Genomic DNA, 11,816 nt, shown 5'->3' with positions numbered 1-11,816 from the left:
GGTATGAAGGTTCCTCAAAAAATTCGAAACAGAACTACCATATGATCCAGCAATCCCATTTCTGGGTATTTATCTAAGAGAATTGAAATCAGGATCTCAAAGATATTAGCACTTCTATGTTCATTGCAGCACTATTCACAGTAGCAAAGATGTGGAAACAAATGTCCAATGACAGATAAATGGATAAATAAAATGTGATATACACATTCAACAGAATACTGTTCCACCTTTAAAAAAGAAAGAAATTCTACAATATGCAATAAGGTACATGAATCCTGAGGACATTATGCTAAGTGAAATAAGCGAGTCATAGAAAGGCAAATACTGCATGATTCCACTGATATCAGGTATCTAAAATAGTCAAATTCATATAATCAAAGAGTGGAGTGGCGAGGGGTTGAGGGTGAGGGAAATGGGGAGTTACAACAGGCAGAAAGTTTCCGTTAAGCAAGAGGAGTAAGTTCTAATTCACAGATGGTTGGATGAATGGCTCCCAGATATCTGACTCACAGCAGGGAAGCCCTGAAAACAGAGTGGTAGGGCGCCCAGAAGTGTCTCAGGAGGACCCCTTCCCAGCCACAGAATGCCTGGTTGGAGGCTGCTGACACAAACCAATGCCCAGGTACTGGCCTGAGGCACAGGCAGCCTGGCTGCTGTTCGGGGCTTGGGGAAGAGAAGAAACATCTGGCTTCTGCTTAGAAGTCTCCACAGCAAGAGCTGTACTTGCTAGGACAAGCACCTTTGCAAAGAAAATGTCCCATTTGTTAAGCAGTTGATCTCTGATAAAAATAAAGCCCAATTAGTAAGTAAACTGCGTCCTCTGAAAGATGAACCATGGCCTTTATATCCTTGGGAACCAGGTTTCTCTAAAGTTGGCCTTATCACACTGAAGCTGGGCATGATGCCTTTATGGACCAAGGACGGTCAAAAGCATATGGTCACATTACTTAAGATACAAGACTATCACATCCTAAAATATACTCCAAAGGAAAACCATAATGGGAAAATGGCAGCCCTAACTGTAGGAGGAAAAACTGTAACACATGTCTATAACTCTGCATCTCTATTGGAAATTTACTGAGAACTTGGATTGCTGCCAGTATGGAAAGTTAAAACCTTTCATGTAACAGACAACGCTGTCATTAAACCAGGCACTCCTCCTTACGCTGCTCATTTTCTCTCAGACAGTATATGAATGTCACAACAAAAACGATATTGGTAAAGGTTTTCAGGGCATCATGACAACATGGGGATTTAAAGGCCAGCCTCCTACTCATGGTCAAACAAAAATCCACAGGAGACTTAGAACAATTTCAACCCGTGATGTTGCCAGAGTCTGGCCTGGAACTAAAATGCCTGGACAAATGGGAAGCACAGATAGCACAGCATATGGACTCCAAGTGTGGATACAAAGCCCAAATAAGCTATGTAAATGGCTCTGTACTTGGACATAAAAATTGCTCAGAGATTCTAAACTGCCTGCATATAAGGATTCCTATTAAAATTTATTATTCCCTATATATTTTCCTAATGGAGAAGAAGAGGAACAACCAGACCATGTATATGATAAAAACATGTAACAACACAGTATGTAACTCTGTTACATTTGCCTAACCTCACTGGACATGACAGAACCTCACAAGCTCTTTGAGTTTTGATGAGCCAGAACAATAAGATAGCCAGGATTTATATTCTCTTTTCTCAACCACAGCAATACCATACTTGTTATCTTTGTCAAAGGCATAAATATATCACTGGTTCTCCAACTGAATTTTGTTAGAAAAATTACTACTTAAACAAATTACTACTTAAAAAATTACTGCTTAAACAAAAATTACTACTTAAGTAGACAGGATATGCCAAATTTAGATGGATTGGCAGTTTGCATATTAGCAAAATCTTTGTAATTTGAAGGATTTATTCTCTTTTACTGCCTAATTCCCAAGTTGTCTTAAAGTGTTCATAAATATAACCTCTTTTAATTAAAAGAAAAATGAGGGAGTAGCCAGGATGGTAGAGTAGGAAAACCCTGAGCCAGCCCCCTCTCATGGGCACACTGCAATTACAACTACTTACAGAGAAACTACTGATGAGAAAGACCTGAAGACTAGCAGAAATAATCTCCTACAACTAAAGATATAAAGAAGGAACCACAATGAGAGGGTAGGAGGGGCAGAGACGTGGTGTAGCCAGGACTCATACCCCGGGGGTGGGTGACCCACAAATAATTACAATTGCAGAGGCTCTCCCCAATGAAAACGAGGTCTGAGTCCCACATCAGGCTCCCCAGCCCAGGGGTTCTACACCAGGAAGATGAGTCGCCAAAACGTTTTGACTTTGAAGGGCAGTGGGGCTTACTTTCTGGAGACCCAGAGGGCTGTGGGAAACAGAGTCCACTCTTAACAGGCAGAGACAGAATCTCACACACACTGGGTCTCAGGACAGAAGCAGTAATTTAAAAGGAGCCTGGGTCTGACCCACCTACTGATCTGGGAGAGCCTCCTGGAGAAGCAGGAGGCAACTGGAGCTCACCCTGGGGACACAGACACTGGCAGCATCCATTTTGGAGAATCATCTACCAAAAGGACATTGGTGCTAGCAAGTGCCACTTTGGAGTCCTCCCTCTAGCTTGTTAGCACCAGGACTGGACCCACCCACCAGCCTGTTGGCACCAGTACTGGGATGCCTCAGGCCAAGCAGCTAGCCAGGTAGGGATTCAGCCCCAACCATGCAGTGCAATACTACTCAGCCATAAAAAAGGATGAAATCTTGCCATTTGCAACAATGTGGATGGATTTGGAGGGCATTATGCTAAGTGAAGTAAGTCAGACAGAGAAAGACAAATACTGTATGATTTCACTTATATGTGGAATCTAAAAAATAAAACAAACGAACAAACATGGTAAAACAGAAACAGAGTTATAGATACAGAGAACAAAAGGGTGGTTGCCAGAGGGGAGGGGGTGGCTGGAGGATAGAAATAGGTGAGGAAGATTAAGAGGTACAAACTCCTAGATGCAAAATAAATGAATCACGGTATGAAATGTACAGTGTGGGGAATACATTCAATAATTATGTAATATCTTTGTATGGTGACAGATGGTAACTAGACTTATTGTAGGGATAATTTTGAAATGTACAGCAATATACAATCACTACATTGTGTAACAGGACCTAACATAATGCTATAGGTCAATTATACTTCAAAAACAAACTCATGAAAAAAGAGATCAGATTTGTGGTTCCCAGAGGTGGGGGTGGGAGGAGGGGGAACTGGATGAAGGCAGTCAAAAGGTACAAACTTCCAGTTACAAGATAAATAAGTACTAGGGATGAAATGTACATGATAAATAGAATTAACACTGCTATATGTTGTATATGAAAGTTGTTAAGACAGTAAATCCTAAGAGTTCTCATCACAAGGAAAAACTTACTTTTCTATTTCTTTAAACGATATGAGATGATGAATGTTCACTAAACTTATTGTGGTAATCATTTCATGATGTGAGTCAAATCATTATGCTGTCTACCTTAAATTTATACAATGTTGTATGTCAACTTTATCTCAATAAAACTGGAAGGAAAAAATAAAATTTAAAAGATGGATAAGTTCTAGAGATAGGCTATACAACTATCATACCTATAGTCAACAATAATCTATTGAATACTTAAAAATTTGTTAAGAGGGTAAATCTCATGTTAAGTGCTCTTTCCACAATAAAATAAAATACAAAAATAACTGAATTGCCAAAGGATTCTAACAAGTATTGGGGTTACTCAAGACCCCCAAGTCCAGAACTCCAAAGTGTGAGACAGATACCTTGCCACGATCATCAGATACTAGACTTGGAGATTTAAATCCCACACACCCTTGGTGACATTTGCTCAAAACCGAGCAGAGGAAGGAAACAGAACTATATAAAAAGAAACACGAATCGGACTTTTGGTCACCTCTGTGGTGACAGTAAGGCATGACAGTGGAATGATTCAATTCACAAACTTCCCTTTGGGAACAATACTAAGGAGCAGAGAACCCGTGAATTTCCTCCCTACAGGTCAGTGTAATATCCTCACCCTCGTACCTAACACAGTACCGTGACGCTTGGTTCTTCCATAGCAAAAAAGAAAAGGGACACACTCAGAATCACTTTAGCTTTGAACCTGCAGAACGTTCCATACATTCATATTCAATGCATGCTCCTTGAAAAAACAAACAGCATAGCAACATTGTAAATCAACTATAATCCAATATAAAATAAAAAATTTTTAAAACAGTATATAAAAGTGTAGAATATTTAAAAAATCTATTCTCTCCTCCCCACTTTGCCATGTATCCCCATACTTTGCTATCACTTTGATATATATCCTCCCAGCTTGGTGTGCAGGTACACTCACATGCATATGCACACACACAATATTCAAAATAAATGATATTATCCTAACCACACCACTCTGCAGTTTGTTTTTCTTACTTAAAATTTGTATAGATGGACCTTGGTTTTTCTACTGGCTGCCTAGTATTACGTATGACTAAACAATCCCTCACTGATGGGATACTTTTTATTTTATTTCATTTCTTTTTCCTATTTTTAAAATTTTTATTTAAAAGTAATACTCACCTTTAAGTCTTTAATCCATTTGGAGTTTATTTTTGTGTATGGTGTTAGGGAGTGTTCTAATTTCATTCTTTTACATGTAGCTGTCCAGTTTTCCCAGCACCACTTATTGAAGAGGCTGTCTTTTCTCCATTGTATGTTCTTGCCTCCTTTGTCGTAAATTAGGCGCCCATATGTGCGTGGGTTTATCTCTGGGCATTCTATCCTGTACCATTGATCTATATTTCTGTTTTTGTGCCAGTACCATACTGTATTGATTACCGTAGCTTTGTGGTATAGTTTGAAGTTGGGGAGCCTGATTCCTCCAGCTCTATTTTTCTTTCTCAAGATTGCTTTGGGTATTCAGGGTCTTTTGTGTTTTCATATGAATTGTAAAATTTTTTGTTCTAATTCTGTGAAGAATGCCATTGGTTGTTTGATAGGGATTGCACTGAATCTGTAGATTGCTTTGGGTAGTATAGTCACTTTCACAACATTGATTCTTCCAATCCAAAAGGGAGGGGATATGGGGACATATGTATGCATATGGCTGATTCACCTTGTTGTACAACAGAAACTACACACAGTATTGTGAAGCAATTATACTCCAATAAAGAGCTATTAAAAAAAAAAGTAATACTCGCACATGTTCTAAAAACTCAGACTGTACAGATGTGCCTAAAATGCGAAACAAAAACCTCCCACCACCCATCCCCACCAACCCCACCGCTCCCACGCCCATTACTCAAAGGTTTTAATAGTAGTTTCTGTCTTAAGTTCTACTGTTGATTACCACTGAAACTGTATGTAATATATTTATACCTCTTTTTCTTGATTTATCAACTATATATATTATCTATTGACTCCTCCTGATGAAAAATTAGGAAAAAATAGTACATTCACCACATGGATGAAAATGAAATATGGCATTTGGCTACTGGAACAATCTCAGCCTGCTACTGATAATGAGTCATCTTCTATGGTAATATAACTTGGTTGCTACAAATAATATTTTAATTATAGAAATATAGTGGTTTAGTAATAAATTGGATTTAGATACAGAAAAGCTCCCCCAGGAGACAGAATACTTCACTTCACATCATGGTCCTGCTGCCAATTAACTCTGTGACTGTAAACACATTACTTAACCTCATGGTGCCCTAACTTCTTATCTCTTTAAATAGGAATAACTATCTCACAGATCTGAAAGAGGATCAAATTAAATCATGCCTGTGAAAATGCACTGTAAACCATGGGGGTAGCATTAGCGCCTCTTTAGCCACCTCTGTCACTCCTGGAGCTGGTGAAGGGCAAACAAGGCAGAGAGTTGGGCAGACAGGTCAGGCTGCAAGGCCAGGAATCCTCACCTTGCCCTTCCCTTCTCAGGTTTCAGTCCCTAAGACATCTGATGGAATGGAGCTGCCAGCAGGAACAGAAGCTGAACCAGCAGTTGAGTTAGCAGGGTCTGTCATATATCCCAAGAATATGAGGTCTTAAAGCAAAACCAGAAGCTGGAAGCAGGAGAAACAGATCCTTGCTGCCACTGGTGGCAGCAATAGAGGCACCCACCCCCTCAGCCTGGAACAGGATTTAAGTGCCTGACATGGGGATGGGGAGTGGGATGGATGTAGACATCAGATGTCTAAGTCTTGAGACAGTCCCTGGAACTTACCTTGGGACAGAAGAGCAGAAGGGGAGACAAGAGCTCCTGGCCACAGATGGGTCAATGTCATTGCCTGAGTGACCATCACAGTCCCAGGGTACAGGGGTCAAACAGGAGAGCTCAGACCCAGAGGCCTCTGGAGCCCTCACTCTGTGCTCTTGAAGCGAGCTGTCATTCTGTAAAAATGATCTCTCTGGTGCTAATTCATCTGCAGACATGTGAGGAAAGTTCATTCTGTAATTAATCTAAACATCCCAAAAGAATACAGCTGCTAACTCACAGATATAGAGAACAAACTAGTGGTTACCAATGGGAAGAGGGAAGGGGGGGAGGGACAACATAAGGGCAGGGGATAGGAAAAAGAGATTATTATGGGATTCTATGAAATCACATGTGAAACTTTTGAAAATTGTAAAGCACTATAGAATTTAAAGAATCTTACATTCAATTAAAAAAGAAAAGAAAAAGAATGTTTCAGTGAAAAAAAACCAGAATACAGCTGCTAGAGGTCCTTTGTGGAGGGCAGCACATCACAGCTCTGTAGTGCACCCCCTTGCCGTGAGGCTGATTTGCTGATTTTATCAGACTACAGGCTTGTTCCTGCTGGTCTTGAGCTGATTAGGCTTTAACTGTGATGGATAATGGAACAGCTCCATCGGAGACATGGCTGGGATGGGAGGGAACAACCGTGAGGTGCCCCTCAAGACTTGAAATGAGAGACTAAGCCATCCTCTAAAAAGTTAAACACAAAGGAGAGGATCAGTTGTCTGTTGGAGTAAAGTAGGAAGCTGTGAATGCGTAAGCAGAGAGTTCGGGGGCACTCAAAGATGCTCTGGTTGTATTCTTAGGGAGATGGGACCATACTGGAGTTGTAATTTAGTAAACAGAATTGTCTTTGGAGGAAGATGTGGAAAACAGAAAGGATGGTTCAGTCATCTCATATGGTTAACAGGGCAATCGTCTTTTGTGGTACACATTGTCATGTTACAAAAATAACAGAAATTATAGCAATATAGTAGTGAGGTGATGTTCTGGATTTAGACACAGATAGAATCCTACAAGCCAGCCAGAAGACTGAGCTTCTATCTGGCCTAGGGCAGCTCAGAGAAAGCCAGTAACTTTTCAAGCAAGTCTGAGGGATGGGAGTCCTGCCAGGCCCCCACAGTGGGTGACTCTCCTTGGTGGAAATGACCCCAGAGCATGGAGCCATTAGCTTGGATCCTCCAGCTAACGCCCCTTGCTAGGACTGCAGGTGTACCCAGCAGTCTTAAATCAAATTAGCTTTCCATGTTGTATTCTTGGTGAAGGTAACTTGAACATCCAGGTAGCTTATTTTACTTCTCTCTGTAAATTATTGTCATTTTCTTTATATCTTTAAATTTTATATTAAGAAAATTTCCAACACAAAGAAGCAGAAAAAATAGTATAATGAATATGTATAACATTATATAATGTATAATGAATAATGTAGAATACTCATTAACCAAGTTAAATCATTATCGAATCCTATACTTGCTTCACTTTTCTGTACTTTTTAAAACTAAAATATTTTTTAAAAAGAGAGAAAAAAAAAAAAAGGGACTTCCCTGGCGGTCCAGTGGTTAAGACTTCACCTTCCAATGCAGGGGGTGCGGGTTTGAACCCTCGTCAGGGAGCTAAGATCCCACCACATGACTTGTGGCCAAAAAACCAAAACATAATACAGAAGCAATATTGTAACAAATTCAATAAAGACTTTAAAAATGGTCCACTTCAAAAAAAAATCTTAAAAAAAGAAAATATTTTAAAGCAAATGCTAGACCAAAGTCATTTCATCCCCACTTACTTCAGTATGGATCTCATAAAGGATTAGTGTTCTTATAAAGGAGAGCCCACTGAGCTCCCTAGCCCCTTCTACGATGTGAGGACACAGCCAAGAAGGGCCAGCCATGAACCAGGAAGAGGGTCCTCACCATAACACAACCCATGCTGGTACCTTGATCTTGGACTTCTAAGCCTCCAGGAATGTGAGAAATAAAATTCTGTTGTTTATATGCCATTTGATTTGTGGTATTTTGTTATAATAGTCCAAACAGACTAAGCTAACCTGTTAAGAAATATAGGCTGGACAGACGGATGATGAGCGGTTTAAATCAAAGGGTAATACTTCAAGACCTACATGAGCTTTGATGGAACTCTACCGTGACACTGAAGGACCATTCGCCAAAATGGGTAACCAGTCGTAACAAGTGGCTGCTCCCCCAAAAGATTATATAAGTGAGAATGTTACATACACACCTTCCCACCACCATCACCAACCACCAAGCATAAGAAGGGAGGAAAATGTCAGATTGGAAAGATGATGGACACTTGGCTGGGACAAATCTTGACTCCACCATTTCCTAGTTGTGAAGCTAATAAATTTCATTTATTCCATTATTTCATTTTTTACGTGGAATAAATTTCATTCCACGTACAAAAATGGGGATAATAGTGTCCACTATGTACAGTTATTATAAGGATTAAATTAAATGATGTATGTAAGGTCCCTAGCACAGTGGTTGTCATGTACTGGGCTCAATATATGGTAATTTATTTTTTGAATTTTATTTTTTTAATATTTTTATACAGCAGGTAAGATATTATAAGTTTTATTACATGATAATATTCATTATCATTGGGACTTCCCTGGTGGTCCAGTGGTTAAGACTCCATGATTCCAATGCAGGGGGAGTGAATTTGATCTCCGGTCGGGGGAACTAAGATCCCGCATGCCACGCAGCATGACCAAAAAAAAAAAAAATTCATTATCATTAAGAAATCTTGGAGGGAACCTGGGAAGTTATGGTTTCCTTGTGAAATAGGCAGGCTAAACACTTAAAATTAACTTCAGAGAAGAATGGCAAGGGTAAAACTTGACAAATTTAGTTAATTTTTAAGGAGTAAATAGCATGTGATAAAAGGGAATTGCATAATATCATCCACTTTGAGACCTTAAGAAAACCTTTGACAGGTTTCCAAAGGAGAGGCTGAAATAAAAGTCGCCTGAGATTGGAATGTTTTGTGAGGCAATAAAGAACTAGCTCAGCAGCAAAAACAATGGGGGGGGGGGCGCTGTTGATTCCAGTAGGGGGAGGGAACTTGAGGGTCCAAGTGGCAGCTCCTGGAAAGGCAGCAGATGTGTGAAGGGAGTGGTAGTCACATTTCTAATTCTGGACTTCTCAGAGGAAACGCCTCTTCAGGAAGGTGGAGTCCTGTGCGCTTGAGGAATCTGGGCAAGAGGTAGTTAGGCGTCAGGCAACCATGGAGTTGACATCCATGAGAGGAAGTGGGGAGGGGGACTAACATTAATCTCACCATAACTGGGGCAGGCCATATGCCAGGCACATTATCTCTTTAAGTCACCACAACCTGATGATAATAGTTATTACCTCCATTTTACAGAGGAGGAAACTGAGGCTCAAAGAGATCTTGTAATTCATGCCAGTTCGCTCTGCTGGTGGGGGGGGGGGGCTGTCATAGACAACAACACCCCAGCCAATAGGCTGAGGTCTACTGGGGTTCTGGCGCCTGTGTTCAACAAATGCTTGTTGAACACCTACTATGTGCCAGGCAGAGGGCCAGATGCAGCAGATACAGTAGTGAGCAAAAACAGACAGCCCCCCTCTCATAGAGCAGAGTCTAACAAGGGAGTCGGAGGCAGCTCTTAGTCAAGTAACGCCACTAATGGAAATAAAAGTACAAAGTGAGGCATTAGCTCATGTAACAGATGGACTCCTCTAGACCTGGGGTGCCATGGGTGCCATGGGGGAGAGTGGCCCCAGAGTCTACCTAGAATTGATTAGGAAAAGGAGCGGTGAAGAAAAGCATTCCAAATAAGGCAGCTGCACTTACAAGGGCTGTGGTCAAAGCCTCAAACAACGCAAGTTCAGTGCGGATTCCATTTATAGAGTGACTCAACTGGGGGTGAGACAACGGTGGAGACACAGTCAGATTTCCATTCTGAAAAGTTCAATGCATTTTCACAAGAGTCACTGGGAGGCTTGGGCAGCCACAAGCAGAGCACTCTGGTGGGTTCTGGGACCCCAGCTGCACCCCACCTATATGAGGACAGTTAGGCTGCCTTAATAGAATGTTGGGAAGCAGGGATTGATGGACCCAAGTAAACAGCCTGAATCCTCCAGCACATGTGTTAGGAAGGGGCTCATTGATAACGTGTATGTGATCAAGTGGAGGGAGTATGCAGTAAAATCCCTAACAACACTTCTAACTAGCGATTGGTCTAGATCAGGGTCAGCAAACTACAGTCCAAGAGCCAAATCGAGCCAGCATCTATTTCTGTGCAGCCCACAAGCTAAGAATGGTTTTTAAATGGTTGGGAAAAATCAAAAGAAGACTAATACTTTGTGACGCATGAAAACTATATGAAATTCACATTTCGGTGTCCATAAATAAAGTTTTATGGGAACACAACCCTGCTCATTCGTTTACTATCCTCCATGGCTGCTTTCACGACACAGCGGCAGAGCTGTGCCACCGACACTGGGGTATTGCCGCAAAGCTAAACTTATTTATTATCTGGCCCTTTACAGAATAAGTTCTCCAGTCCTTGGGCTAGTCAGAAGCGCCTATAAATATGAGCATGTGTTCAGACAAATGACAAATGAGCTTTAGTAGGAACAAGTGCAAAGTAATGTACTTTGGGATAAAAATACCCAAACTATTTATAAAATGAAGACAGGGCTCTGAGCTGTGAGGTCACAACTCAGAACTAAGCACAATGGCAAGGACTGAAGGCAGCTAGGGTAATATTGTGTGAATTTCCTGCCCCAGTGAAGGAGGGAGGGAGGGAGGGAGGGAGGGAGGGAGAGAAAGGAGGGAAAGAAGGAGGAAACTGGGCAAAACCTACAGGGTTTGAAGGCTGAACAGGAGTTAGCCAGCCACCGAGGATGAGGAAGAACAGCCCAGCAGGAAAACAGGAGCATTTAAGAGGCCAGGAGAGCCCAAGAGGCCTGGAAATAATATCACATAAAACCCCCTGTCACCTTTGCTCTAGCTCTAAGGTAACTTGATTTCCCATATCACTGGTCCTGTGAAGGGGGCATCCAGGGCAACAGGAGAGGTGTATCCTTCAGGATAATTAAGTCATCAGCCACACGGTAATTTCCTCAGTCTCTCTGAGCAGTAGGGCGTACACCGATTTCTTCAGCCTGATCCTTAGGGGTAGTTTCCACAGCTGCAAAGCTTACCGAACTGACCTGGGACCTTGGAGGCTCTAACAGGGTCACTGGGGGCGCTACCTGGTGTGGCTGGCCTCCCTCTTGGACACCTCTGATCTCTTCCATTTCAATGTAACAGGAGTCACATCCACAGAGTTCCCTGAGAACACCCAGCCCAGTGTGCTGCGGGCCCAAAGGAATAAGGTGTCTTTCTCAAGTAAGATACTCTCCTGGCCCAGCAAAGACACAGCCAGCATTCAGGAATCTAAATATTCAGGGTTCCGGAATCTGTTCTCGCTGAGAGGTAAACTCATCCCGGTAAACCGAAAGCCCCATGCTCGGGGAATCCCCCCTGTCCCA

At 41.6% G+C, this 11,816-nt stretch overlaps 1 pseudogene; it reads left to right on the top strand.

Moving 5' to 3' along the window:
• The first annotated feature begins 583 nt into the window (after positions 1-583).
• On the top strand, positions 584-1,580 carry LOC112410645 (39S ribosomal protein L3, mitochondrial pseudogene; annotated as a pseudogene).
• Positions 1,581-11,816: the final 10,236 nt, after the last annotated feature.

Source organism: Neophocaena asiaeorientalis, unplaced genomic scaffold, assembly GCF_003031525.2.
Source record: "Neophocaena asiaeorientalis asiaeorientalis breed wild unplaced genomic scaffold, Neophocaena_asiaeorientalis_V1.1 scaffold713, whole genome shotgun sequence".
Taxonomy (NCBI): Eukaryota; Metazoa; Chordata; class Mammalia; order Artiodactyla; family Phocoenidae; genus Neophocaena; species Neophocaena asiaeorientalis.
The sequence above is the reverse complement of the archived record's forward strand: the minus strand, read 5'-3'. Positions and strand labels throughout refer to the sequence as shown.